This window comes from Aethalodelphis obliquidens, unplaced genomic scaffold (genome assembly GCF_003676395.1).
Source record: "Aethalodelphis obliquidens isolate GAN/ISIS:26980383/991018 unplaced genomic scaffold, ASM367639v1 scaffold3, whole genome shotgun sequence".
Taxonomy (NCBI): Eukaryota; Metazoa; Chordata; class Mammalia; order Artiodactyla; family Delphinidae; genus Aethalodelphis; species Aethalodelphis obliquidens.
In genome coordinates this window covers 43,221,539-43,237,151 of record NW_020837947.1, presented here as the reverse complement: position 1 = coordinate 43,237,151, position 15,613 = coordinate 43,221,539, and the positions used below count along the sequence as shown (strand labels likewise).

General features: G+C 43.1%; 1 protein-coding gene and 1 pseudogene across 8 annotated transcripts in view; one reads left to right on the top strand and one right to left on the bottom strand.

Annotated features, from left to right (window-relative positions):
• Positions 1-15,613, top strand: part of DSE (dermatan sulfate epimerase) — a 115,331-nt gene that overhangs the window by 45,288 nt on the left and 54,430 nt on the right. For 2 of the 8 annotated variants that reach the window (XM_027088090.1, XM_027088133.1), the window contains exon 1: positions 435-709. The exons of 4 other annotated variants lie outside the window; for them this stretch is intronic. The gene's annotated coding sequence lies outside the window, so the exon portion shown is untranslated. Of the gene's footprint in view, positions 1-434; positions 710-6,245; positions 6,270-15,613 lie in introns of those variants that run through there. 2 more of the 8 variants (XM_027088140.1, XM_027088072.1) reach the window with 2 other exon arrangements.
• Positions 196-1,303, bottom strand: LOC113613064 (basic proline-rich protein-like; annotated as a pseudogene).

Here is a 15,613-nt window from a genome sequence, read left to right as displayed (position 1 = left end):
AGAAACGGAGGGGTAACAATTTTGGAAAAGGCGAGGGGAGTGGGTAACAGCCTCGGTGGTAAAGTTCTCAACGTTGGAGGAAAACGGTTTCCTCTCCCGGAGCTCTATGGAAGCATCAGCTCCTCCCCTCGGGCCTCCAAAAGTACCCTTCGCTTGGGGGCGATTCTAGAGTTGAACCCGAAGCGCGTGGGGTCATTAGAAACTAGAGCAAGTTGAAGCCAAAGAGGCCTGGCAGGGTAGGGGTGCGTGGAGTCGGGGCCCGAGTGGAGGGGAAGGCCGAGAGCCGCGAGTCCCGGGAGAGGAGGAGGAAGAGAAAGCGGGGCGGGCCGGAGGTCGGGGTCCGGCGGCGGGAAGGGGTCCCCGTTTCTCCCTCCCCGTCCTCGCCTCCCGGGGCGCTGGTGACGTTGCGGTTTCCTCCTCCCTGCAGCTGAGCCTCAGCGCCCGCCGCGTCCCGCCTTCCTCCCCTTTCGCCCACACCCCACCCGCCCGCGCCGGCCCGGCTCGCAGTAGCGCCGCCCGAGGCTGCAGCGGCGCATCCTGTGGCGCGGCGCCCACCCGCACCCATGGCGCGGCGGGCGCGCTGAGGGCTCGGCTCCGAGGGCGCCGGGGGCCCGGGCGCCCTGGAGTGAGGGGGGCCGGGAAGGGCTTCCGGAGCCTGGGCCCAAGCTGGGAGGCGACGCCCGAGAGGACGAAGCCGCGGCGGGGAGCGGTAAGCGGAGGGGCGCGCGAGTGGTGGGCAGGGGCGCGCGACGGGCGCCGCTCTGGGCCCCGCGCGGCGCAACTTTCTTCCGGAGATTCGGGCGGGTGGCCGGGCGCCGGCGGGAGGCAGGCGAAGAGCCACGTCCCCCGCCGGGCGCAGAGCGCCGCGAGCTGCGCGCCCGAGCCCGGTTCCGCTGGGCTCCTGGAGGGCGCGCGAGGCGTGAAGCCGGAGCCGTGGGTTTCCCCGGCAGCGAGGCAGCTTTTAGTCCCTTCCCAGCCCTCGAGCGCCCAGCGCAGAGCCGGGCGCACCATAAGAACTCAGATCACTTTCGGTGCGTCGGGTCCGGCCGGCCCAGCAGCGATTTCCTGGACGGCCGGGGGGCTCCGGCTTCCCTCTGCCCGGTAGCCTGGCACAGCTTCGCGCCCTCCTTTCCCTGCATCTCTCCGTTAATTGGGGTGGTAGTGGTCGTGGGTGCCGATGCTGGCGCTGGCAGCCCGCCTCTGCGATTGTGGAAGCTGGGCAGGCACGTCCCGAGCCTCCCCCAGGCGCTGGATTCCAGAGCCGCCCGGCTCCGCAGACACTTGGAGAAATTGTTGGTAAACCTCACTCCCTGGCAGCCCCTGGTGGTAGGGTGGGGCTGGGACGTGCTTGACTCACAGGCTGGGAAGCTCTGTGAGCAATGCCACATGGGCGCAAGATCTGTCGCGGCTGGAATCTGAGCTAAGTTTGTGACCCGAGAACTTTCTCATTTTCATTGCTCATTTGAGGCATCAGCCTCTGCTTAGGCTGGCGGGCATTAGAGCTGAAACCGAATCCATTGCTTAAAAAAAAGTAAGTGAGCCTCATTTACCTGGAATTCCTTAGATCAGGAAATGGCACTTTTAATTTCTGGGAATCTCCGTGTTATAAAGTTTTTTAAAACGTTTTTTCATTAGTCATGGTTTAGTTAATGTTACATTAAATTTGAGAAGGGACGTTCTCACTGAGAAATAGTTTCAAAACAGGTTTTTTTTGAGTATTTTATTTTTCACATTATAGAGTTAACCTTTCAGGAATTTCCTTTTCTTCAGTTTTTAAAAATTTCTCAATAAATGATAACCCGTATGAAATGAAATATTATGTGCAATGTTTTTTATTATTATTTTATTTTATTTTATTTTTGGTTGTGTTGGGTCTTCGTTGCTGCACACGGGCTTTCTCTAGTTGCGAGCAGGGGCTACTCTTCGTCGCGATGCGTGGGCTTCTCATTGTGGTGGCTTCTCTTGTTGCAGAGCACGGGTTCTAGGCACATGAGCTCAGTAGTTGTGGCACGTGGGCTCAGTAGTTGTGGCTTGCGGGCCCTAGAGCGCAGGCTCAGTAGTTGTGGTGGCCGGGCTTAGTTGCTCCGCGGCATGTGGGATCTTCCCGGACCAGGGCTCGAACTCGTGTCCCCTGCATTGGTAGGCGGATTCTTAACCACTGCACCACCAGGGAAGTCCCTATGTGCAATGTTTTATAGAATATTCTGACACTACTTCTAAAATGGGATCCCCAAATTGTTCGTAATGTGCATGGAAAAAATAAAATACAGCATTATCTGAGTATTTGTGTGTCATGTACTACAAGGTCCCATACAGATACGTGTCCTTTTATGAAGTGTGCAGGTAAGATGTGTTCTAGTATAACTGGAGAAGAGAAAATATTGAGTTTGATGCCTCCATCATCTAGTGACCTGTGTGGGTTCAGCAATAAGTGCAAGACAGTGCTGTTTACTTAGGAAACATACGGAAGGATGTAAGAAACTGCCCTGGCTCTCCCCAAGCTCTTAAGGTAGAAAGGGAGAAACCATAAATAAGCAGCACCTGAGAGTTTGGGCTTGGGAAGCATCATTTTTCATTAATTGGTATATGATGTCAGTATTAGTGTCGTCTAGCTTTCGTTAAAGACAGTGGCCTACATAGTACATTTTTACATTCAGGTTAAAAAGTATCGATAGGGCTTCCCTGGTGGCGCACTGGTTGAGAGTCCGCCTGCCGATGCAGGGGACACGGGTTCGTGCCCCGGTCCGGGAAGATCCCACATGCCGTGGAGCAGCTGGGCCCGTGAGCCATGGCCGCTGAGCCTGCGCATCCAGAGCCTGTGCTCCGCAACGGGAGAGGCCACAACAGTGAGAGGCCCACGTACCGCCAAAAAAAAAAAAAAAAAAAAAAAAGTATCGATAGTACAGTTACCAAGTAAAATGGAATTCTCAAAAAAAAGAAATGTGGATAAAGAGGGAAATTTGCCACAGAATACGATTTAGGCCTTTGTCACTGAGGGGATTATTAGCACCTTCCTGGTCCTGCTGGGTAGAAGCTGTTTAAAGTTCCTCCATCTGAGGTTAGGGGCCTGGTTATGGAAAGACACTGGGTAAGAAGTTAGCTAGGTTTGCCACATGAGGTCAGGACCGTCATAATACCTAATATTTTGTGTGCATCTACTTTAGTGTTTATAAAATTATTCCACAAATTAGCTAATTACAGGTTTTCAATGATATTTGTTTTCCAGTCCAATATCCCACAGTACGGCCTTGATCTGGTGGCCATCCAGGAGGGAAAGTTCTTAGCTTCACAGATGTTGCCCCACCCTTCCCAATACCTCATTATAAAGATTTTTTTAATCTCTGAAAAAGTGTCTTAAGATCATAGATGAAAATGCATTCTGCAGTTAAACAAAAAAATATTTGTTTATACATTTCTTAATATTATTTGTAGCAGAATATTTTGGTATTTATTTCTACTTGCCTTGGATTACACTAAGGCATGAAAGAAATTACATGTTCATGAAAGAAATTACATGATATCCACTCTATTATGATTTCAACAAATGAATGGAGAGGAATAAAGAAAGATACATTTAAATTTGGATTGTAATATATCAGTAACCTTCGTGTTCCAAAGGGGTAAAGAAACTACTAAAGGACTAGCCTTTTGTATTTGCAGCATGTGTTAAATATTACTTAAATCATTAGCATGTTTGAGTTCTAGACATAACACATTTTCTTATCCTTTTTTCACCCTCCTCCATTTAAAAAAAAAAAAAGAAATACTGTTATTGTCCTGGGATATGTTTGTGGCAGGCCTTTGAGGAGATCAAGAATGTCTGGTCCAGGGAACTCCATCATTACAGTGGATACTTTTATTCCATTTACTGAGAGGGGCTGGATCTTTGCTATTATGAAGGAGTGGGTAAGGCAGAGATTCCATGTCCAGCAACCCTTCTGAAATAATGGGTCCAAGCAGAGGGCAGGACAGTTCTTATTACTATATTATAAAATGCCTTAGGGTTTTCTCATCTTGGAATTACATTATCTTCACCTACAGTGATTTGGAGAATAAAACTCTTTGGTGGTCACCAAATTACCAGTAGGTATTTGGATGACGCAATGTAATCCTCTAAACCTGAGTCAGTGCCCAGCATGGGAATTAGGCAAGCGTGTAAGCCCAGAGTACCGAAAAGAAATTATTTTCCAGTAAAATTCATATGATTAATTAAGGGCAGAATGAAAGTAGAGATTAAAGTCCTAGATTCCAGAGGCACTGATCCATGCTTCTATCTGGTGATAGCAATAATTAGAAAAGGATGAAGTTCAAAAAGTCTTGCCAACTCTAATGCCCAACTCTAATAGGAAATTATATTTTAAAAATTAAACTTTGCAAAAAAAATATAGTTCTGATGAACCTAGGGGCAGGACAGGAATAAAGATGCAGAAGTAGAGAATGGAGTTGGACTTGGGGAGGGGGAAGGGTAAGCTGGGATAAAGTGAAAGAGTAGCATTGACACTTATACACTACCAAATATAAAATAGATAGCTAGTGGGAAGCAGCTGCATAGGACTGGGAGATCAGCTTGGTGCTTTGTGACCACCTAGAGGGGTGGGATAGGGAGGGTGGGAGGGAGGTGCAAGAGGGAGGGGATATGGGGATATATGTATATGTATAGCTGATTCACTTTGTTATACAGCAGAAACTAACACACCATTGTAAAGCAATCATACTCCAAGAAAGATGTTAAAAATCAAACTTTGCATTAAGTGGATAATATTTTTAATTGAAGCAATTTTTCTTTAAAGAAAATCTTTCTATATATGTTAGTTAATAAATGTAGTCCCAAGTTCTGACCCATCTAACTTTATTGTTTCACAACTTCTAGTTGCATATGGAAGAGTGGTTTGGTTAGGGGATGGTGGAGAGATATTGCAGGGAAGAATCATACTGGAAAGAAAATTAGGAAGTATTGTGGACGCGGTTAAGAGGAGAAACTAGCGTTAATAAACTCTTATGAATTCATATACATTTAGACAATTGAAGGAAGAGTCCTTGATAGGTCATACAGCTACGTGAATGCTTGCATTTTAAAACTGCCTAGTAATTTAATATTTTTTCAAATAATTCTAATATTCTGATATTTTAGCCTAGTGGAAATGAAGAGTGATGTAGAGCAGGTGTCTTATCCTCATTTTAGGGGTGTAGAAATGGAAATACCATGGAAGTAAGAGACTTATCTCTCATTTTTTTTAAATTTATTTTATTTTTGGCTGCATTGGGTCTTCCCTGTTGTGCGCGGGCTCTCTCTAGTCGTGGCGAGTGGGGGCAACTGTTTATTGCAGTGCACAGGCTTCTCATTGCAGTGGCTTCTCTTTGTTGCTGAGCACGGACTCTAGGCGTGTGGGCTTCAGTAGCTGCAGCTTGTGGGCTCTAGAGCGCAGGCTCAGTAGTTGTGGCTCATGGGCTTAGTTGCTCCGCGGCACGTGGGATCTTCCTGGACCAGGGCTCGAAACCCGTGTCCTCTGCTTTGGCAGGCAGATTCTCAACCATTGCACCGCCGGGGAAGACCTGTTGTCTCTTATTTGCAAGTAATTAGTGGTCTACCTTAAACATGAGATTAACCTAAATGGCGTACGTAATTCTACTTTTCTCCTTTATGACTCCACATTCATGTTGTTAAAGACTCTTATATTTTATTTTCCTACAGATCTAATTTATTATCCCGCTTACTCATTACTGTCCCTGAACTGTCAGCTCCCTGGAATGCTCATGTGCTTCCCAGGCTTCCGTAAACTGGCTATTTACAGACCCTCTTCCCACAGCTCTCTCCTCTCACTCTGCCTATCTCTTCTCATCCTGGTCAGGCTTCCATCCTGGGGCCCCTTCTAATTCCCACAAAACCCTAGGCTCATTGCTCAGCTCTCATTAGCTGGCTTCAGGTTTTTGGGTGCTTTACCAATCGCGTTGCTTCCTTCTGCTTGTCTCAGCAAGCTCCAGCCTGTTGAGGGTGTGGATTTCAGATCCTCTGTCAGATGCCCAGAAGAGTATAAACCTGCAGGAGGTAGAATATTCAGAGAATCTGTTGAATATCACAGAAAATAAAAGGGAATGATTTTACTTTGGGAAGAGAAGAAAAGATTGTTGAGGCCATCTGTTTATTTCTTGAATGGAGTTCAGTTCTTAATTCCGAATAACAATATGAATTTTGATGTGCTTTAAGATTACCGCTGAATTTCTGTCTATTTGTTTCGACTCCCTTGGGGTGTTCCATACACATGATCTTGGTAAGTGTTGTCATCAAATGTTAGTAGGTAATTTCTGAAAGAACAGAATTTGCCTCTTTAGTAATATGTAGAAGCTATAAACATTCTGATAATAAGCATGATTTGTTTTGGCATTTTATATGTGAGAATAGTTATAACCATTAGGTAAGTATAGTCCTGTTTTTAAAAATATAGCAAAAGACATGTATGCAGTTAACTCTCAATTACACATATGTGACGTATCCATTGTAGGTTGTGCCCATCTGCTTTGTCCTAGACAGAGTCAGAGAGAGTTTGCAACTGAGTGTATATATGTGTCTGCATGCCAGAAACATTTTTTGGTATTATTTATAGAATTAATAGTGCCTCTCTTCTCCCCAGTGAATGTGGAAAATAGTAGGATAATCATAGTAAAATTCCTTGTGTGTGCTTAAATTAGTGTACATGATCTTTCAGAAGAAATTGAGTAGGTCCACACTCATTTAAAAAGCTGTCATTTAAATTTTTCCATTTGAAATATTCATTGCATACATAGATGCCATGTTGATTAAATCAAGGATTTTAACGTTTTTCTCATGTGTAACAAACTTAGCTACTAAGCAATAGGCATTTAATGTGTGCAGATGTTCTACCACAACAAAGTTGAGTCAGCATTTCATAACTCTTAAAAAGAACTTGTAAAGGAAATGGGCTCACCAAGCTTGTGGGTCTGTAATATTTTTATTGATGAAGTACACAGGCAATATACTGGCTTTACTGTGGGAGTCTAATTGCTATTGCAAGAAAAATGGAGATATTTGTTAGCAATTCCTGAAGTGGGAGATAACAACATTAGGTTGGTTATGTAAGTCTTAGTGTAAAATGTAGTAATCTGTAGATTATGTTGTGAATCTGGTAGAGATTACTCATGTAAAGAAAAAACAGACTACAAATTGACACCTTCATTTAGAGTAGTCCTTTACATTGAAGTATTGAAAGGGTTATAGCATTTCTAAAGTTAGCTTACACCCAGAAAGTTGTGTCAGTGACAAGAAACTCAAGAATTGCAGGATGAAAATCATCAAGTAGTTTAAAATTGTTTCACGCCAAGGTGCACTCAACACCCTGACACCAGGTAGAGCAGTAGTAAAGGTGGCCTGGCTGCAGGATCACACCGCTTACCTTCTTTACAGTTGTGACTGTCAGCTTTTCTTCTTGACACTGTGCTCTTTTTGTTGTTTGGCTATATCTGAGGACAGACTATAAGTAATGGATTTCTGGAATTCCACAAATTCTGGTTAAGAGCTCTTCTTGGGGCCTTGGCAGTTGAATGATATCATCCTAGGAGGTATGGATGGGGCCAGGCTCACCAGACCCGTGGATAATCGGGCAGGGGCCAGCTGGATTTAGGAATCACCTGCAGTGTTTACACTGCTCCCAGGGGGGGAATGGGCCTGGCAGGAAGGAAGAAGGAGACTGAAAGGGAATGTTGAACAGCTGTTTTCCATCTTCCCTGAAGAAAAAGAAGAGGAAATCGCCGTAGAGCAGGCATCAAGAGGGATTTATGCTAAATACAGGGAAGTTTTTCTGAATGTTTTAACCTTTAGAATGGATTTATGAAGGAGGCCTTTGAGTTCTTCTCTGTTTAGAGACGTTTAAGTGAGGTTGTCCAGAAGGGATGTTAGCATTTATCTTCTGGGGTTCTAATTTTATGACCTCTGCTCATCTGGATTTGAAAATCTTAGAAGTTAAAAATGACTTAATTATATGAATGTAGAAGAAATGGTCAGTTTCAGTGTTTGAAATGCGAGTTGTCTTTATAGTTTCTACTTAGCATTTTTATTTATTAGAGCAAAGTATTTGCTAACTGGTTAAATATTGATTCTATATAAGACTGCTTCAACCTTTCATACAGATACACATTACAGTGTCTGAAAACTCCTCTCCTCTATGCTTAATCTGTTTTCTCCCCAAACAGGTCACTTTTCTCCACATTTCTTTTTTATTTTAGAAAATCTTTAAAAAGGTCTTGGCATCAGACTATGGTGTTCCATTTGGACTTTCAGTAATATCTTTTACTTTTCCCTGCCCCATTTTTTCTAGTAGAACTAGACTGGCAACAGTGGTCACCTGAATGTATGGGGCATTCATTAGCCATGTGGTCAAAACATAGAGGTTGCCCATGTCAGAAAGAGTCTGGAAACTTCCCTCATTTTCCAAACTTCTTATAGCAGTATTTTGGTTAAAAATAATAATAGCATTTATAGAAACAATGTGAACTTTGCTTCATTTTTGTTCAGGAAGATAAGACTCTCTAGTAGAATTTTTTTTTCCCTCTCCAGTTTTATTAAGATATAATTGACATACAGCACTGTATAAAAGTTAAAGGTATACAGCATAATGATTTGACTTACATCATGAAGTAAATTTAGTGAACATCCAGCATCTCATATAGATACAAAATTAAAGAAACAGAAAAAATTTTTTCTATAGTGAGCCAGTTTTTCTACAGTGAAGTAGGAGTTTACAGAAGAGGAAGGGGAGGAGGCCGGAATGATCCTTGTAATGGATTAGAGCTGGAGACTAAGTGTGAACTCATGTTTAGCTTAGTATCAGTACAGATGGTTAAATTTAGAATTGTTTATAGATACATGTATTATATATACATGGTTTAGTATACACGCATGTATTTCCTCACTCTGTCAGCTGCAAAGGACAAGCAGCAATGATACCCTGGTGGTAATGAGCACACCTAGCGCTCAATTCTTGGTTTTTAAAATCATTCTTCACAAAAGTAACCAGGGCTCCTTAGAGAAATGGCTGATTCTAGGACTGGGCAGGAAATATACAAGGTGATTCTGGAGCATCTTGCAGTGGCAGAAAATAAGGAAGTGTTAAAAAAAAAAAACCCGAACCGGGCTTCCCTGGTGGCGCAGTGGTTGAGAGTCCGCCTGCCAATGCAGGGGACACGGGTTCGTGCCCCGGTCCGGGAAGATCCCACATGCCGCGGAGCGGCTGGGCCCGTGAGCCATGACCCCTGAGCCTGCGCGTCCGGAGCCTGTGCTCTGCAACGGGAGAGGCCACAGCAGTGAGAGGCCCGCGTACCAAAAAAAAAAAAAAAAATATATATATATATATATATATATATATATATATATATATATATATAAAATGTCTCTCGAGTGGGATTTGTCTAGTATTTTTCTCATTATAATACTGGGGTTTTAGGTTTGGGGGAGGAAGAGCATAAAAGTAAAGTGCCATTTTCATCACATCATATCAAGGGTACAGATCATAAATATGACTTATCATGGCTGATGTTGACCTTGATCACCCGGCTGAAATAGCGTTTGTCAGTTTTCTTACTGTGAGGTTATTCTTTTCCCCCTGGTCCATACTGTCCTCTTTGGGAGGAAGACACAGTCCACACTTAAGGAGGGGAAGGTCATGCTCCACTTCTGAAAGAGCAGGGTATCTACACTGAACATTTGGAATTCTTATGCACAAAAGATTTGTCTTTTCTCCCTCATGTATTTATTTATTCAGTCATTTTTATATCAGTATGGACTCATGGATATTGTTTTTATACTTTGGGTTGTAATCCAGAACTATTTTATTTATTTTGTTGCTCAAATTGTTTCAGCTTTGGACTGAATTTGGGTCCAAATTCAGTTGGACTGAATTTGGGTCCAAATTCAAACAATTTGGGTACTCGTTCAGTTGGCTCCTTTGTCCCTTTGACATACTGCGATCTAGTAGAATTAATTTGTGGTGTCAGACCAGTTGTGTTTTTTCTCAGTAAGAAAATTAGGTAGGACTTAAGATGTAATCATCTTAAAAGCAGGCTCATAGCGATGCTGCAAAAGGTATTGGAAAATGCACACTTAGCCAATATTGGGTCAGTGGGTTTGGGGGATGTCAAGAAGTGGAGCCCAACAATGTCAGTGTCTTTGGCAACTGGAATTAAATGTTTCTACTTAGTTTCACAGCCCATAGTTTTAAAGCAATTTTGAAATGTTTTTCACAATTACCTTTCTCAGAGGAAACTGGTTCTTGGAATCACTGAAAAGCCCGCAGAGTTAACTTAGGTAAAAGTGTCTTTTAGTGTCTCCCTTAGTTGTGAGGTTAATTTCTTTTCTTCCTCTGTCTTTAATGTAAGTCTTTTACAAGTTAGAGCCTGTTGGCTCTAATGAGAACCCAGGAGGAGTAGAGAGCAAGATAAGAATCGATCTGTTACTTTTATGCAATAGTTCAATTTATCCTTTCTTAAACTCTAGTGTGAAATTTTAAGATCCACCTTTTTTTCTAAGGAAACCAGTATTGTTCAGATTAGATTCATCTTGTTTACCACATGCTCTGCTAGGGTTCTAAGATTTTCACCATTACAGTTTTTAGATTTACTGTGACTTGCATAGAGTTATTCTGTATAAAATTCAAATTAACAAATGGTATTTGAGTATCTGCTGTGGGAACTTTAAAAATTCTGTTTCACCTCTACTTGTGAAATTTCATCTGGCAAGTTTTAGGATAAGTTGGACCACTTTCAGTATCTCTTTCTTGGGGAAGAAATGTGTTGGCAGTATTTATACTTCTAAATTGCCATAAAATGATAAGTTCTGTGCCTAAAGAAGTTGAGTGGAGCTAGAAGTATTAGGGTGGTTATGTAACAGACCCTTCTTTGTGTGTTTACATCCTTTTTTCTTGTTGGTGAAGCCACTGAAGTTTGTTTCAGTGATTGCAAGTTTTAGAAAAGATAAATCTGTGTTATCAGAAATGAATGCTTTGATATATAACTTTTTTTCAATGTACTTTTGAACCTGGAAAGTCAGTTGAAAGAACGTTCTACTTTAGCAATAGAAATACTGAAAGGATTTAGTCATTCAGCAAGTACTTGCCAGGTACTTCTGTGTTTGAGGGGACGTCTGGGTGGAGGCAAAGAGGGGCGGCATGCAAAAGAAATATGACATGGTTTCCAGCCTTCAGGAGCTATAAAATCTGGTTGGAGGATAACTAAATATGAAACTTTATGAGAACAATTAAGTGTTGAACAGAGACAAATGCATGCAGCAGGATTGCAGGAAGGAAGATGTCTGTGAGGCTTACGTGGGCAGAGAGTACTCAGCTAGGAAGGGGAGAGTGAATTGGGCCTCAGAGGATTTTATGCCAGAAAGGGGAGGGGAGAAAGCATTGCAAGCAGAGCCCGCCAGCTAAGCAAAGGCACAGGAAGAGGAGTGAGCAAAGGAATGGGGTGGCTGCCAGGTCAAGGAGAACTTCTTAGAAAAATCATGGGAATTCACTTGTCTCCTTTTATGACATTCTCTCTCCTTTCGTCCTTACCTTCTTTGTATACTCTTTCGTTCTTTTCCACAAATATTTTTGAAGGCCTGTGTTGCATGTAATCATTGGTGCATGACACCATAGGAAAGACAAAGAAGACTCAGACCCCTGCCTTCTACCAGCTTATACTTGAGCAGGTGAGATCTGCCTCAAATCCCTTTTGGAGCCAGAGAGGACTGACAATAAATGTGAGAAAAGAAGATAACAAGTACCTTCAAGTAACTCAGTATGCATATTGACTCCTTTTTAGGGCCCAATTCAGATACCACCTCCTCAGTGCATCCTTCCTTCTTCAACTCAGCCGGAAGTATTAACTTCTGTAAATTTAAGTAGTACTTTGTAATTCTCATGCAAACTTACCTCCTTTTTTTTTTTTTTTTTTTTTTGCGGTACGCGGGGCTCTCACTGTTGTGGCCTCTCCCATTGTGGAGCACAGGCTCCAGACGCGCAGGCTCAGCGGTCATGGCTCAAGGGACCAGCCGCTCCGCGGCATGTGGGATCTTCCCTGACCGGGGCACGAACCCGTGTCCCCTGCATCGGCAGGCGGACTCTCAACCACTGCGCCACCAGGGAAGCCCCTTACCTCCTTTTTCTTTCTTTATTTTTTGTCTTGCGGGATATGAGTTCCCGGACCAGGGATCGAACCCATGCCCCCTGCCATGGAAACACGGAGCCCTAACCACTGGACCACCAGGGAATTCCCTTACTTCCTTTTTCTTTAGTGGTTTGTGTTAATATTTTCTTTCTTTTGTCATGTTATACGATGGCATCAGCACTTTCTTGGTTGACATCATCCTTGAATTCCCAAAGAGTATTGAGCAATGCATATATGGGGCCATAGGGGAGACCACTTATGGATGGAGTTGCTAGGGAAAGCCTCGTAGATAGCACTGTGTTCTTTGAGAAGGGTATGCAGTTGAAGTGGAGCCCGTAGAGGGAACCCCCAGAGAGAGTAACAGAGGGAATCAAGGACAAAAATATGAGTTGTGCTCAAGCAAGGATGAACAGGTAAGTGTGAAGGGAGAGCTTGCGTAGGGAGGAAATGAACGATAATGTTGAAAAGGTGGGCCAGAACTAGACTGTGGAAGCTCTTGGAGGAGAAACTTGTTCATTTTGCTGTGTGTATAGAGGCTCGTGAATAAGAAAGTGATATGATGATGGTGATTAATTTGGGAGGAACTTTATGGTTTACAAAGATAGTTGTATCATGGGTAATATTAGCAGACTGCCTAGGTTTATATCTTGGCTCCTTCACTTTCTGTGTGACCTTACTTATTATGTTGGTGCCTCAGTTTCCTCAGCTGTGAAAAGGAGATGATACTAGTGTCTATATTATGGCACTGTGGTGAAGATTAAATGAGTTAACCCATATGGAGTACTCAGCATAGTTCCTAGGACTTGGTAAGCACTATATGTGTTTATTGTTTCTAGCAGCCTTTGGTGTAGATATAATAAGAATTATGATCCCTACTTTAGAAATGAGAAAACTGTAGAGCTAGGACTATGTATAGTTTGTTAGGGCTTCTGTAACAAAGTGCCTCAAACTGGGTGGCTTACACAACAGAAATTTATTGTCTCACAGTTCTGGAGGCTGGAAGTCCAAAAGCAACTTGTCAGCAGGATTGGTTCCTTCCAAGGCCATGAAGGAGAATCCGTTCCATGCCTCTCCCAGCTTCTGGTGGTTTCTGTCGATCTTTGGTATTTCTTGGCTCGTAGATGCTTCATCCTGATCTCTAGCTTTATCTTGACGTGGCATTCTCCCTGTGTATGCGTTTCTGTCTCCAAACTTCCCCTTTTCATAAAGATAACAGTCGGATTAGGAGCCCATCCGACTCCAGTAAGATTTCATCTTAACTTAAATATTATATCTTAATTATATCTGCAATGACCCTGTTTCCAAATAAGTTCACATTTTGGTGTATTGGGTATTATAACTCCAACATATGAATTTTTGCAGGACCCAATTCAACCCATTACAGATTTCAAGTTACATCTTTTTTTTTTTTTTTTTTTTTTTTTTTTTTGCAGCACGCGGGCCTCTCACTGTTGTGGCCTCTCCTGCTGCGGAGCACAGGCTCCGGACGCGCAGGCTCAGTGGCCATGGCTCACGGGCCCAGCCGCTCCGCGGCATGTGGGATCTTCCCGGACTGGGGCACGAACCCCTGTCCCCTGCATCGGCAGGCAGACTCTCAACCACTGTGCCACCAGGGAAGCCCTCTTCTTTCTTTTCAACATGGACTTTCTGTGACTTCTTTCCATTTAGGATTAGAGATAAAGACATTAAGAGAAGTTTAGGGACATTATACTTGCACTGGATAATTTCAGTTTTCTCTGTAAATGTGGATGATATGTCACCGTCCCAAAGTATAGGTGATAAAGGAAGAATGGAACGCTTTTGGAAAGAGGCAAAAATCTAAAGTATCAGAGTAAAGATTTCACTGAGAAGTTAGCTGGAAATGAATAAGTGGGTAGATATGCATCTGAGTGATGTAAGATAGAAGTTGATGCCTACCAGGTTTATAGTAGGGATCGAGGTAGAAAGGATAAATGCGATTGAGGTTCCCGAATCACTGAGGGAGTTAGAAATATCGCCAAACAATAAAAATGACCTGTGAAGATTAAAAAGAGTACAGAGACAGATAGTGATTGCAGGTGATGAAAGTGTCAGGAGAGTCACCCCTGGCAAGTCACTGAGAGAACTAAGATGGCCCCAGGAATGGAAGAGGCTAGCTCCCATCTTGCTTATGGCTTGGGGAGAACGGCATTCGGTCTCCATGGGAGAGCACAACAGAGGATGTATCACTGAAAGAGTCAAAGTTGCTTCACAAAATCTTTAATTTGAAAGCATCTCAAGTCATCTCTGCACCATCCCTTGCCCCATTTAACTCAGGAATCACCTGACAGGTGGTCATCTCATCACCATGTTCATTTAGGACAAGACATGAGAAGAAAGTCTAAGACATAAGATTAGTAGAAAAGGACTTTTCTCCACGATGGATGAAGAGAACTCAGGTCGGGTTTGACCAAAAGAAATAGCTAGGTAAAATCTGGCCATGAGCAGATATAGACACCAAGTTAAACGTTCATGACCTTGAATATACACACAGACACAAATATTAAATATCTGGCATTTCAGGCCCTGAATTGGGGTGTTTCTGGCAGGAGCATGTTTTTTGGCCTGTGGATCTGTGACCATCAGTTCAGAAATTATTGTCTTGTTCTGCACAGCATGCATGGTCTCCAGCAGTCTAGTGAAGCTTTTCCTTAAAAATTGTTTCTCGACTAGTAACATTTTATAGACAGATATATAAAAGCTCATCATAAGAAGTTTTTAGCACAAGATAATAGGAATAGTGTAGGTGTGAAAGGAAGAATAATTCATTGGAAAGTATCCTTATTATTTTGACATCTCTACATAAAAGAAACGTTGGCAGTACAGAGGATTTTTTTAAAATTTCCAAATAGTAGCACTAATAAAGCGCTTAAACCAAACCGTTAAATAATGATGATAATCTTTGGGAATGTGGTTGAAAGTGGGGACTTGAAGGGAATCACTTTAAATTTGAAAACAGAAGAACCTCAGTAAAAGTCTTGGCACCAAAATAGTTATCCCGCAGAAAGGGAGGCCTGGCCAGTCTGGGCTTGAGGAGAGAGGGGAGGGACGGGATGTCTAATCCTGTGCAAGAGGGGCTGAAAGTTTTGAGGTGGCATTTAGGAAAGACCCTGAGAAAACCCATGAAAACCACTCATGGAATGCTAGGAAACAGCAAGGGATGCTCAGGGAGTGGACTGCGGTCAGAGGCGGGCCAGGCACATTGACAAGGGCATGGCAGGCTTGGGGGTGCAGGAGCCAGCCACAGCCGAGGGTGGGCATGGAGCTTTGTGCCTAAGCAAGTGTTGGGAGGGCACAGGGCAGGGGGCAGCTCTCAGTAAGCTCCATAAGAATCGCCCTCAGCAACCTTCAAAGGTTCAAGCATTGTAGTATAGTTTACCTCCAAAATGTTTATCTTGGTACACAAAAGATTTTTTTTTTTTTTTTTTTTTTTTTT